The sequence below is a fragment of the Micromys minutus genome (genome assembly GCF_963924665.1).
Source record: "Micromys minutus genome assembly, chromosome: 25".
In the NCBI taxonomy this organism is placed as follows: Eukaryota; Metazoa; Chordata; class Mammalia; order Rodentia; family Muridae; genus Micromys; species Micromys minutus.
Genome location: NC_137960.1, coordinates 9,471,311 through 9,484,917, shown reverse-complemented (window position 1 = coordinate 9,484,917; position 13,607 = coordinate 9,471,311).

Below are 13,607 nucleotides of genomic sequence, written 5' to 3'. Positions count from 1 at the left end.
CAGTGGCACACCCTGGACCACCACCCTGCTTACTTAGCCTGTATCCCCCAGGATGATACTGCAGCCTCAAGGTGAGAGCGGTCGGCTGTGGCTTGGGGGTGTTCTAACCAAGGAATTTGGGCAGACCCATCACACGGCTTTATTTGTCCTTTTATAGCGGGTCTGGTGCCAGCTCGTGAGTTTTATATAGAGGGAGCAAGGGCTAGTACCCTGTAGGCCTTAGTCCAGGCATACATCTCTACCCAGTGGCCCTACACCGTGTGCTTTTCCTCTCTTCCGGTTGTCTCTGTGCAGACAGGAGAGCTGCGATGGAAGAATATCCAGCAAGTACCCGAGAGACCGCCCTCCTCACCTTCCTTCAGTCTCCCCCACACCCAGCCCCACCCCTATCCCTCTCTTTGCCTCTTTGTGTTTCTCTGTCTCAGAATCACATTAGGGTCCCATTGAGGTCACTCGGGTTATCTCTGGCCAAGCTCCTTATTCACTCCTGGCTCATATCTTGGCCAAACTGCAGGTCACTTTTGTACGAATCCCCCAGGGACAGAGCCTGGACGTTAAGAGAAAAGCACCCTACTACGGAGTAGCCGCGGGAAGATTAAGGCTGGAGAAGTGTGGAGCCCCAAGGGCCCTGAGAATCTTTCCTGTATTTGTGTAGGTGGCTAAATTCTCCTGTGGGTGTGTCCAAAAGGAGCAGAGTAGCAGCAACCCCATGACCCGAGGTTGTCTCTTCCCTTACAGACGGATATACAGTCCCCGGGGGACTCCAGGGCCGAGTGACCCCTTGACCTAAAGTTCCAAACCGCGCTCCAGAAGCTTTGGCACGGTTGGGGTCAGGGAGCCATGTAGGCCACAGCAGAGGGACCCGATGGCACAAGGCTGCTAAGCAGGAGGGTCAAGCCTGAAGGGGGAGTGAGGGGCACCAGCCGGATCCCTGAGGGACTCTTTCCTGTCTCCAGTTCCTCTGTAATGGGGTGGACTGGGGGCGGGTCAGGCCTTTCACACATCTGAAAAAGTAAGTAGAAACCGAAGAAGAATAGCTCCCCCCCCCCCAAAGGCCCTGCTGCCCAGGACGCTCTGGAGTCTTGGGCGTGGTCAGAAGAAAGGCAGAGCCTCCGTTCTCCACGGAACAACAGCGCCCCCTCTGGCTGCAGATGACCAACCCAGCAGCTCATGGCCTCTTTTAAAGGTGTCTTTCTTCCAGCCCTTTGAGGAAGAAAAAGAATGTTTTTAAAGCCTGGGAGGGTAGGGGTGTTCCGCCTCATTCAAATCCTGCTCTGTGTATGCAGAGCGTACCCAAGTATCATATGGTACCATTATGGGGAATATTTTTGTGTCTTACTTAGAAGCATTTTAGAAAACTCAAAGACAAAAAACAAACGAACAAAAAAAAAAAACCCAGACCTGCTTTTGTTCTAAGAACTGCAGTAGTTTCAGGTAAGGCTTGATGGGTGGCAAGTTCCTGCCTCTGTGGTGCCTGCCCGTTCAGGCATATGTGTGTATGTGTGTGTGTGTGTGTGTGTGTGTGTATGTATGTATGTATGTATGTATGTATGTATATATGTATGTATGTATACATACATACATGAGTCTCTTACCAGGATATGACCAAGGGCTTTATGGGGGTATAATGAAGCCTTCAGGGAAAAAGACTACAAATAAGAGAGGCCAAGGCAGCCCCCTCCTCTCTGGCCTTGAGCCTGGATGTACTGAGCCCCACAGGTCTCAGAGACAGTCTATCTGTAAAGAAGGCTCCTATAATTTGTGGTCCCAGGAGGTGACAGCCAAGCCACTCAGTTTCCTGTACATTCTGCTGTCTCTCAGTGCCTTCCCACAATTGTGGGCAGCAAGGACTCCCACAGTCTACCCTGTGGTGCCAAGAACCTACAAATCGGGCTGTAACCCATTTCCCCCAGCAGCCGGCGGTACTGGGCTGTGTTAGTTCAGAGTTCAGAACGTGTTGCATGGATAAGGACTTTGGCTGTGAGTCTTGAAGGCTGTAGTTCAAATCCTCAGGGCTCTATGGTTGGGGGGCCACTGTAGCCTAGGAACAGAGTTCTTTTGAGTGGAGCATGGGGCTTGTGGTCTCACAGTGGGTTTCTTGTTTTAATGGCACGTTCTAACTCTAACAGTGGTGCCAAGGTTTTGGCCCACATCTTGCAGTTACCCACATCTTGCAGTGGTGCCCACCTCTTGCAGTTACCCATTCTAATGGAGTCTGGCAGAGCTTATCCCATTTGTTTAGCTGGGGCATGTGGCTGCTTTGTATAGATCCAGGCTTGGGATTCTGCTGATGCTTGGCCCTGTGGGTAACATCTTGGTTACCTCCCTGCCCATTCCATGGCATCTCAGATATGGATTTGTGCCTTCTATGGGTTCCACCTGACAGAATTAGTTTGCAAAGGGATCATGGAGGCTGTAAGCTCCAGGGTAGAAAACAAGTGTAGAACAGTATTCCCTGACTTGAGGGTTTATGTCACTACCAAGAGGTACTGCCTGCTACACACAGACTCCAAGGTCTGCTTGTTTGTAGCTGAAGAGACAAGTCCCACACTCTGCAAACTGCTTGAACCCATTCACTGTGCTTCCTGACACACAAGGGGTGCTGCTATCGGGTGCTTTTACATGGCCTGGGCCCTTTAATCGGACAAAGGGTCTGTCCATCCTGCACCCCCAGGGAAAGTCAGAAGAAGAGAGATCTGGGATTTTCCAGACACACAAAAAGGCCACATGCCTTCAGAGAATGCGGTGACAGGGAGCCCAGTGGGACAGGCATGGAATCCAAAGGACGGGGTGGCCCAGTGTTCGAAAAACCCACTTTGGGGCTTTTGGGGTTTCCGGAATGTCTTCGTCCTTTCCCAGGGTGTGGCCTCTGGAGAGCTGCCTTTATTGCTGACACCAAAGACCCAAACCCTCTTCACTTCTTTGTGGATTTGCTGAACAAAGACAAAGACGGGCTGTTCTCTTTACTGTCTCAACTGTCTAGTGAACTTTCCTCCCAACTTAGAACATGATTCATCAAAGAAAATAATGTTTTCCATGAACTGTGCTCTGTTTCCATGGCACCTCACTGTGGATGTTGGAACTAGCAGGGGTGCCTGGCAGGCATGCAGCCCCACCCACAGGCCCCACACAGGGGACTCCCCTGTTCCCTTGTCCTGTGCCTCAGCATGGATGACAATTCTCCTCCACTCTGGGGAGCCCACATCTCCGCAGGGCTGGCACACAGGGCCCTGAGGTACATCATGGACAGAGTAGCTACTGTCTCTTAGCTCCAGTTTACTGAATGCCAAGTGCGTCACCTGGGCAGGGTGCGTTCATGGTGAGACTTACTCCTGGGGCAGGGCAATGCTGGGTGTCTGAGTTCCCAGAGCCACTGACCCGAGAGATGTAAATGTCCTAGCAGGGATGACTATCGGTTGAGCTGTGGGCCCCCAGCGACTGCTTGGTACCAATTGACAAAGAACCTCTCACTGGTAACCGGACAGGAAGGACAGTGCTCTTGGGACGAGCGTCACAGTAATATGCTGAGGAGACATCAATCTGCTCGTGATGAGAGAATAAAGCAACACACTCCACATGGCGGGCTGGAGACACTACACAAGGCTCTTATCCCTGCTGCTGTCACCAATGCACAAAGGCAGCAATCTTCTTCTCAGGGGATGCTAGGGTAACTTGGTAGCGTCTGCCCAAGTGGCATGTACTTTCACAGCCAAGAATGTCCCCTAGAGATGGAGTATAAAGTATTATCAGCCCAGGAGTCTGCATGGGTACCACAACATTGTAACAACAGTCAGTAACACTTGGAGGTACAGCCACAGAGGCTGGTGGATAAGCCACAACTGTACAATAGCCCTGCGGCTGTGAGACTGAGTGGGGTACGCCCTGGAGTGTAGGGTCATTCCAGGATCTTAAATAAGATGCAGAATGAAAAGTCTCGGGGTCCCACTATTGAGGAAGCTAGGTGGGGCCTGATTTACACAGGGGTGGTGTCCCATTATGGGGCAAACAGGCAGCTCACTGTTATAGGCCATGCCTGTGACCCCCGACGAATTGTTTTGTGAAGGCAGATTCTTCCATTGTTCCCGACCACTTTCTGTGTTCGGCGACTCCAGCTGACATGGCTCCCATGAACCTAATTTAATTTTGTGCTGTTGTCTGGGAACTTGAGGATTTTATTTTCTGGTGAGAGGCAGCATGGGAGCTCTGGTCGAGTGCCGTCATTTGAAAGGGACACTAAAACTAAAAATGAGTTGTGTGCACTATGCCCAAAGAGACCAGCAAGGCAGAGCCAAGCAGCCAGGGATAAGTGGGTAACCCTGGGGCCTCCCTGCCCTTCAAGGCTTGGCTAAGAGCTCAAGGACAGTGACAGAGACACTGGCAACTTGGCCTGGGAGGCTCCAAGGCTGTTTGGGGCTGTCCCAACACCCACAAATCTGAGACCGGATATTCCCTGGCTGGCAATGAAGCCAGAAAATTCATGTAGGGCTAATTCTATTCTCTTCTCTGGAGGAAGAAGAGACTCCCCCTCCCTCCAAAACTCATCTGACCCACGCGGCAGGCTGCAGCATGTGGGTGTCCCCATGGATCCCCGTGGAGACCTTGTCTCTGGCCTCGGGGTCCCACTGCCAAAGCCTCATCCTGGGAGCATGACCCTGACTCCTGAGGACGTGCAGAAGCTCCCCTGGGCAGAAGCAGGAAACAGACACTTTAGTAGGGCTCTACTCCACGCCAGCTGGAGCCAGCGCGCAGAAAAGTATTCAGGGGCAGGCATCTTGGGCGCTGCAGGCAGACGTTTCTGCTCTAATCTGGTTCTCTTACATACACCCCCAAACTCTGGTCCTCAGCACTTGTTCCACATAGAGCCCCTGCTTGCTGTAGAGGTAGAGGGGCCCAAGGGATACACAGATAGGTCACGTCTCCCTTTCCAGCCTAAGATCTCTTGCAACCCTTTGGTTCCATCAACTAAGTTTCTAACATATTCCATTCCCCCAGCAGACAACAACTCCCTTCTCTCTGGAAGCAGTGGGCTTGACCTTGGGAAGGCAAGGGCCCTGAAAAGTGGGCACCCTTAACCCAGGGATATTCCACAAATGCCTACATGCAAGGCAGGGGTTGGGTACCATGAGTAGCAGGTCCATGCTGAGTACAGCGTTATCCACTGAGCCTGCTGTGGGCTGCAGCATCCCAGGAATGCTTGCAAAGGACCTTTGGGTCCTTCTTCATCCAGTTGCCAGCTAGCACGGCTGGCTAGGAATATAGTGTCTGGGGGCTCTGGTTTGAGATGGGTTAATCTTTTCTATTACCTCATACTGGCCTCCTGCCTGTACAGAGAGCAACATCTGGCAGAGATATTTCTCCAGCAGAGCCTGGGCCTCTAGAGAAGCAGCCTGGCTCCATACTAGAAGCCAGCTGCAGGCTTAGGCAGGACTCCAGGGAAGGGACTTCCGGGGAAAGGATAGCCACAGTGGTACCGCACCACCTGGGTCCCCAAAGCCCACCCTCGAGGGTCTGGAGATGACAGCCAAACATTCCTGCGAACAAGAGTCACTTCCTGTCCTGCTAACCCATGGGAAGCTGCTGGGGCTGAGTATGGGGGCTGGGCTAAGCAGTAGCCCAGAAGTTCTGAGGGGCTGGTAGGGACAGAGTTTCAAAATGAGATCTTCCAGGGTGTTAAAGAACACCAGGTCTGGGGTCTGTCCCCCACATCTGTATCCTCCAACAACCACGAAAGCAAGGCTCCTATTCAGAGTCTTGCAAGCGATGCCCCGAGGACTAGAACCTTCATACTGCTCTTCAGAGCATTCGGACTGCTGGTGGGCATCCAGAATTGCTGTTGCCTCTCTCAGTCAGAAGTTGGGGGAGCAATGCCAACCATTAGCTCCGTCTGGGCTCTGTAACTCTGCAGAGCCCCTGGTACTAGGACTGTGGGTTCCACTGTGCAAGCCTCATGCTGTCTGGTGATCGTTGTCTCTCAACTGCTGCCAAAGACTCTTGCGTGGAAGCTGCTACAGCCCAGCCACTTGAGTTCCACTGAGGACAAGCACATTCAGAGGAGAAATCTTCCTCATCCAACCCTGCTGCACACAGACGAGAACAGGACACTCCTTCCTCTCTGTAAGGAACCAAGCAGGGACTCCAGACACCATTCACCTCATGGAACCTGAGGATTACCGCAGTGAACAGCAATATATGCAAGGGGCCTGCTAAGACCTTTGGCGTCATAGTTTGAATATGCTTGGCCCAGGGAGTGGCCCTATTTGGAGGTATGCCCTTTTTGGAATAAGTGTGTCACTGTGGGCGTGGCCTTTAAGACCCTCACCCTAGCTGCCTGGAAGTCGGTCTTTCACTAGCAGCCTTCAGATGAAGATGTAGAATTCTCAGCTCCTCCTGCACCATGTCTGTCTGGATGCTGCCATGTTCCCGCCTTGATGATAATGGACTGAATCTCTGAACCTGTAAGCCAGCCCCAATGAAATGTTGTCCTTATGAGAGTTGTCTTGGTCATGGTGTCTGTTCACAGCAGTAAAACCCTAAGACACTTGGTCTTAGCACAACTGGGGCTTGGAGAATCTCCAGCTTGGTACTTCAGGGTGACCTGGCTGGCAACCCTGTCCTCTTATTCCTCTAGCCTTACCACCCAGCCATGGAAGACCCTCATCCTTGGTCCTCTCTGAAGATGTAGAGGATCCCAAGAAACCTAAGATCAGCCAGGGCAGCAGAACAGGATACATGCAAAAGATGGCCAGGGGTCTTTTCTAGCCTCTGTGCTCCAGGCAGGGGACAGAAGGAACCGGGGACAGTCAGATCTGGGCTGGCTCCAGCTCTGCCATCTACTGGTTCTGTGACCTAAGGCCAGAGAAACAAGCAAAAATTATTTTGCCACATGGCCAGGAGATACCCCTCTCGGTTAGTGGGAGTTTATGATGGGGTCATAATGGCAGTGTCAGGGCATGACAATCTCAGTTCCTTACCAGGAGGTCACCATCAACAGATCCCATGTAGACTCTGCCCACGCATGCTTGAACAGTGATTCTTAACCTTCCTAATGCTGCGACCCTTTAATACGGCTCCCCGTGTCATGGTGAGGGTGATCCCCAACTATAAAATTATTTCACTACTACTTCATAAATGTAATTTTGCTACTGTTGTGAATCGTAATGTAAATAATCTGATATGCAGGATATCTGATATGTGACCCCTGTGAAAGGGTCGTTGAACACCCCCACCCAAAAGGGACCTTGACCTAGGAAAGGGGGAGACATGGACATGGAAGCCCCGTCATGTGGGTAGGTCAGAATGCCAACTGTGCTTGCAGTGATGCTGTGTGGCTGAGGCCACTAAGGTGACCAGCATCTGAAGGTGGAACCTCTCTGTGAAGGGCTCAGGGATCATGTCCAGGGAATCCTTCACTGCCAGGGCCAGCAGTGTGTAGCCTTCCGGGAGCCCAGGCCAGCAAAAGAGCATTATAGGTTGGCACAGGCAGTGCATGGGGGGGGGGGCGGCAATGGGGACTGTATAGCACCCCGTTTCTACGTCTGCATAGGCTGAAAGAATAAGGCCCAGGGAGGCTTCTGGGGCCAATATGCTGCACTTGAGCGCCCTCTGCTGTCCATCTGGGCGCTTTCGCTGGATGTTTGTGATGGATAGAGCCAGAGCAAGCCCCAGAATGGTAATCACTATCCCCTTCCTCATACCTCTGGCTTGCTTGGATAGACTGAGTCTAGGAAACATTGAACTCAGTGAAGCCACGAAAATTCACAATGTGTTCTCCATTATTTCAGCCGTACTGGGGCGCAGGGTGGCCGCCCTAGGCTGCCCTGTCTCCACAAGGGTGCGAGAACTGTCCTACCCGAGCCCCTGTCCGATGCAGATCAAGTAAGCAGCCTCAACTCTGTGACTACCTCAGATGCTCCCAGCCTCTGCTTGACTATTACAGACGTTTCTGGTCTTCCTAAAGTCAGGGATCTCTGTAGAGAGGGGGAAAGCCAACTGTCTTACTCAGGGTCTCTATTCCCACACAAACATAATGAATGACCAAGAAGCAAGTTGGGGAGGAAAGGGTTTATTGAGCTTATACTTCCACATTGCTGTTCATCACCAAAGGAAGTCAGGACTGGAACTCAAGCAGGCCAGGAAGCAGGAGCTGATGTAGAGGCCATGGAGGGATATTACTTACACGAACCCTTTCCTGCCCAAGTTGCTTTGGTCACCATGGTATTTCATTGCAATAGAAACCCGGGCTGAAATGCCCCCGTTTAGTATACAGGTGGCTTTTGTTTGTTGTATGTAGCCATTAATTTTGTTTTTCTTACCTTCCTGCTGATTTTCTCATAAGGAAATACTAAATTCTGTTTGGACTTCTGTATCAACTTAAATGATCACATCCATTTATGTGTGGAATCACACTTATTAGTAGGTTATATGTGCCTTGGATAGCTGTTAGATTCATTTACTCTACTGTGTAGTTTAACTTGTTTCTTTGTTGATGTTTGGCTTGGGTAACTTATCTAGAGATGACATTAGGGTTTTGAAACTGGCTACTATGGTTGTAGTGGGACCAATTAGTCAATTAGTATTTGTTTTATGAAATTGGAAGCCTTGGTACTCATGTGTGTGTGTGTGTGTGTGTGTGTGTGTACATATATAGTACATATATATATATGTATATGGTATATATGTATGGTTATATAAATATATATATATATTTAGAATTGTTATATATTCTTGATAGGTTGTCTACTTATATGTAGTGACCTTCTGTATTTCTCCTGACTAATTTGTGGTTTGAAATCCCCTTTATCTGTGACAGATCAGCTCGACTGGCTTATTTCCAGCTTCAATTTTCTTGATTGTTTTTCACCCTTTGATCCCCAGTCTGCAGATGTCTTTGCTAGTAATGTGTATTCACTGGTTTTCTTTATGCTACAGCCTGTAGTCCATCATCTGGGAAAGTTGGGGCAGGAACTGGCTTGCTTCTTGGTTTTTCTGCTTTTTTTCCTCTGGCCACTCTCATCTGTCTCCCCGTCTTACCACTATTGCTTTGCCTTTGGAGATTTTTGTTTTGTTTTTAATTAATTAATCTATTTACTTTGCATCCTGATCACAGCACCCCTCATTCTCCCAGTTCATCCCTCTCATCTCCCTTCCTCCTATTCCCCATCCCTTGCTTTCTTTTCAGAAAAGGGGAGGCCTCCCATGGGTATCAACCCTTCTTGGCATATCAAGTTGCAGTAAGACTAGGCACACAGCTTCTCCTAAGATAGCTAGACAGGCAGCCCAGATAGGGAAAGGGACCAAAGGCAGGTGACAAAAATCAGGTACGGCCCTTGCTCCAGCTGTTAGGAGTCCCACATGAACATCATGCTACAGAACTGTTACATATGTGTAGAGGTTCTAGGGCCATCCTCACCTGCACACTCTGGTTGGCAGTTCAGTCTCTATGAGCCCCTATGGGGCTCATATTAGTTGATTCTGTAGGGTTTTTTGTGGTGTCCTTAACCTCTCTGGCTCCTTCAATCCATCCCTCCTGTCTTCCACAGGATTCCCCAAGAGTCTCTGCATTTGTTTCCATTCGCTGCTGGATAAAGCCTCTTTGATGACAATTCTGCTAGGCACCTGTCTGCAAATATAGCAGAACATCAATGTGTCAGGGGTGGGCGCTCTCCCATGGCTGGGCCAGTCATTGGTTAGACTTTCCCTCAATTTATGTTCCATCTCTATCCTTGCATCTCTTGTAGGCAGGGCAAATTGGCTGGTATTTTATTGAGTATTTTTGTATCAGTGTTCCTAAAGGAGATTGGTCTTGAATTCTCTTCCTTGGTTGAATCTTTGTGTGGTTTAGGTATCAGGGTGACTGTGGCCTCATAAAATTAATATTGCAAGGTTTCTTCTGTTCTATTTTGTGGAATAATTTGAGAAGTATTGGTATTACTCTTTGAAAGTATGGTAGAATTGTGTATAAAAACCATCTAGCCTTGGACTTTCTTTTGGTTGGGAGACTTTTGATGACTGCTCTATTGCCTTAGAAGTTATGGGACTGTTTAGATAGTTTACCTGCTCTTGATCTAACTTTTGTAAACGATATCTATCAAGGAAATTGTCCATTTTATTTAGATTTTTCCAATTTTGTGGAGTACAGGTTGTTGAAGTAACACTGGATGATTCTTTGGATTTCCCCAGTGTCTGTTGTGTCCCCTTTTATTTCTGATTTTATTTGGATATTCTCTTTCTCTGTCTCTCTGTTTCTCTGTCTCTCTGTCTCTCTCTCTCTCTCTCCCCCTCTCTCCCTCCCTCTCTTTCCCCCATCCCCCGCCCCTGCCTTTTTGTTTGGCTAAGGGTTTATCTATCTTAGTGATTCTCTGACAGAACCAACTCTTGGTTTTGTTGATTCTTTATATTGTTCTCTTACTTCCGATTTATTAATTTCAGCCCTGGGTTTTGACTGTTTTCTTCTGTCTACTCCTCTTGGGTGTGCTTGCTTCTTTTCATTCTAGAGCTTTCAGGTGTGTGGTTAAGACAATCAGATGAGCTCTCTCCAATTTCTTCATGAAAGCACTTGGCACCATGAACTTTCCTCTTAACACTGTTTTAATTGTGTTTAATTAAATTTGGGTATGTTGTGCCTTCGTTTTCATTGAATTCTAGAAACTCTTTGTGTTTTCTTTGATCCAGTGGGCATTGAGTAGGGGCTTGTTCAGTTTCCATGAGTTTGTAGAATTTCTGTTGTTTCTGTTGTTAAAGTTCAGCTTTAATCCACTGTAGTTGGATAAGATACAGGGGTTATTTCATTTTTATTATATGTCTTGAGATTTGCTTTTTGACTAAATATATGGCCAGCGTTGGAGGAGGTTCCACGAGGTGCTGAGAAGAAGGCATATTCTTTTGTGTTTGGGTGAAATGTTCCGTAGATATCTGTTAGGTCCATTTGATTCAGAACATTTGTTAGTTTCATTATTTCTCTGTTTACTTTCTGTCTGGATCAACCATCCATTTGTGAGAGTAGGTGTAGAAGTTCCCCACTAGTCCTGTGTGGGGTTCACTGTGTGATTTGAGCTTTAGTAATGTTTCTTTTATGAATGTGGGTGCTCTTACATTTGGGGTGTAGATACTCAGAATCAAGACTTCATCTTGGTAGATTTTTCCTTTGAGTATAAAGTGTTCTTTCCCATCTCTTTTAATTTTGTTTGAAAGCCTATTTTATTGGATATTAGAATGGCTACGCCAGTTTGCTTCTTGGGTTCGTTTGCTTGGAAAATCATTCCAGCCCTTTACGCTGAGGTAATGTCTATCTTTGTAGCTGAGGTATATTTCTTGTATGCAGCAGAATGATAAATCCTGTTCACACACACACACACACACACACACACACAGTGTCTTTTTATTAGGGAATCAAGTTCATTGATGTTGAGAGATATTAATGACCAATGATTTTTAGTTTCTGTTATTTTGATGGTGGTAGTGATTGTGTGTGTGTGTGTGTTTGCACTTCTCTTCCTTTGTTTTGCTGGTGTTAGATTATTTATTTCCTGTGTTTTCTTGAATGTAGTTACCCACCTTGGATTGAAGTTTTCCTTCTAATACCTTCTGTAGGGCTGAGTTTGTGGATAGATATTCTTTAAATTTATTTTTTAATGGGTTGTCTTGGTTTCTCTGTCTATGCTGATTGAAATTTTTGCTGGGTATAGTAGTCCAGGCTGGCATCTATGGTCTCATAGGGTCTGCAAGACATCTGCCCAGGCCATTCTGGATTTTAAAGTCTCTGCTGAGAAGTCAAGTGTAATTCTGGTAGGTCTGCCTTTATGTTACTTGGCCTTTTCCCCTTACAGCTTTTACTACTCTTTCTTTGTTCTGTACACTTAATGTTTTGGTTATTATGTAATGGGAGAATTTTCTTCTCTGGCCCAATCTATTAGTGTTTTATAAGCTTCTTGTATGTTTACAGATACCTCTTTCTTTAGGTTAGGGAAATTTTTTTTCTATGATTTTTGTTGAAAATATTTTCTGAACCTTTGAGTTGAGAATCTTCCCTTTCTATTCCTACTATTCTTAGGTTAGGCTTTTTCATGTTATCCCAGATTTCCTGGATGTTTTGTGCCAGGAATGTTTTAGATTTAACATTTTCTTTGATGGATGTATCGATTTCTTCTGTTGTATCTTCTACACCCGAGATTCTCTCTTCCATCTCCTGTATTCTGGTGCTGATGCTTGCATCTGCTGTTCCTGTTCTCTCCCCTAGGTTTTCCATCTCCAGGATTCCCTCAGTCTGTGTTTTATTTATTGCTTCTATTTCTGTTTTCAGAAATAGTTTTGGACAGTTTTATTTATTTCCTTCACCTGTTTGAGTGTATTGTCCTGTGTTTCTTTAAGGGATTTATTCATTTCCTCTTTAAAGGTCTCTATCATCTTCATAAGTTTGGTTTGAAGGTAATTTCCCCATGTTTTGGCTGTGTTAGGGGGTATCCACGGTTTGCTGTAGCGAAACAGGTAGGCTCTGGTGGTGTCCTGGCTGGTACTGATCATGTTCTTTCTCCTGCCTTTATAGCCTCTGGGTTTTAAGGTTATTAAAGGTTTACATGTTGGTTTCTGAGTCTATCTTTGTTGGATTAGTGGTTTGGGAATGTTTTTTCCCCTTGGTTTCTGTTTACTCTCTGTCTTCTGGCCTGAGTGGCCTGCATTTCTGGTGACTAGTGAGTCTTCAGGTCTAGTAGGGTGTCTCCCTTTGGGATTTTGTGGCACACGTGGCCTCTGGTGTTTTGGGTGCTTAACCTCGTCTCTGTGGTCCTTCTTATCAGTGGGGCTTGGGGTCCCTGGTGATGGCAGGCCTTTTGGAAAGTAGGCAGAATTGTGGGGCATAAATGGAGCACAGGATTTGAGGTACAGTTTATCTCTGTAGGGTGTGCTTTCAGGAGACATCTTTGGAGTTTTAATACAAAGGTTATATACCATCTTAATATCCTCCCTTCTCCTCTTTTTCCCTCTCTTTCTCTACTTATCTGTGCCCTAACTTTAGAGATAGATTATATGGTATGCTTGATTCAAATTGGTTCATCAGTAAGTGCCCATGTAAACTTATTTAGAAAAACTTCCAATTTATAGTATTCAACTCTAAGAAATAATTCAGTTTCTTAGTAGGAATAAACAGCCATGTTTTAGGACCATGAACATGTTCTGCTTTTGTTGTTTCTAGATATTCAAAATATAGTATCCATATTTTCCATGTTTATAGGATTTTAGTAATATGTTTTCTTAGGATTTTTTTCTAATATGAAGGAAAAAAAATAAGACAAAATGTATTTATCAAGAGGAAGAGATGTAAAAGCTGTAAGTATACAGTGTAGTTTTGATAAAGGAGGTTAGAGAGAAAATAAATGCTTTAGCTGAAAAGGGGGCTCTGTGTGGTAAACAACAAACAAACAAAACCCCAATGCTGCCCAACTGGTGATTTTCTAAAATGAAAAAAAGGAGATGAATGTATACAATAGGAAATTACATAAAAGATCTTATTGCATGATTAAGGTGATCATAGTTAGAGGTTATTAAAAGTTCCTTCTGAAACCTAACCTGATGATTAGATTTTATGCAGAGACTTCCCACAGAAGAGTGGAAAT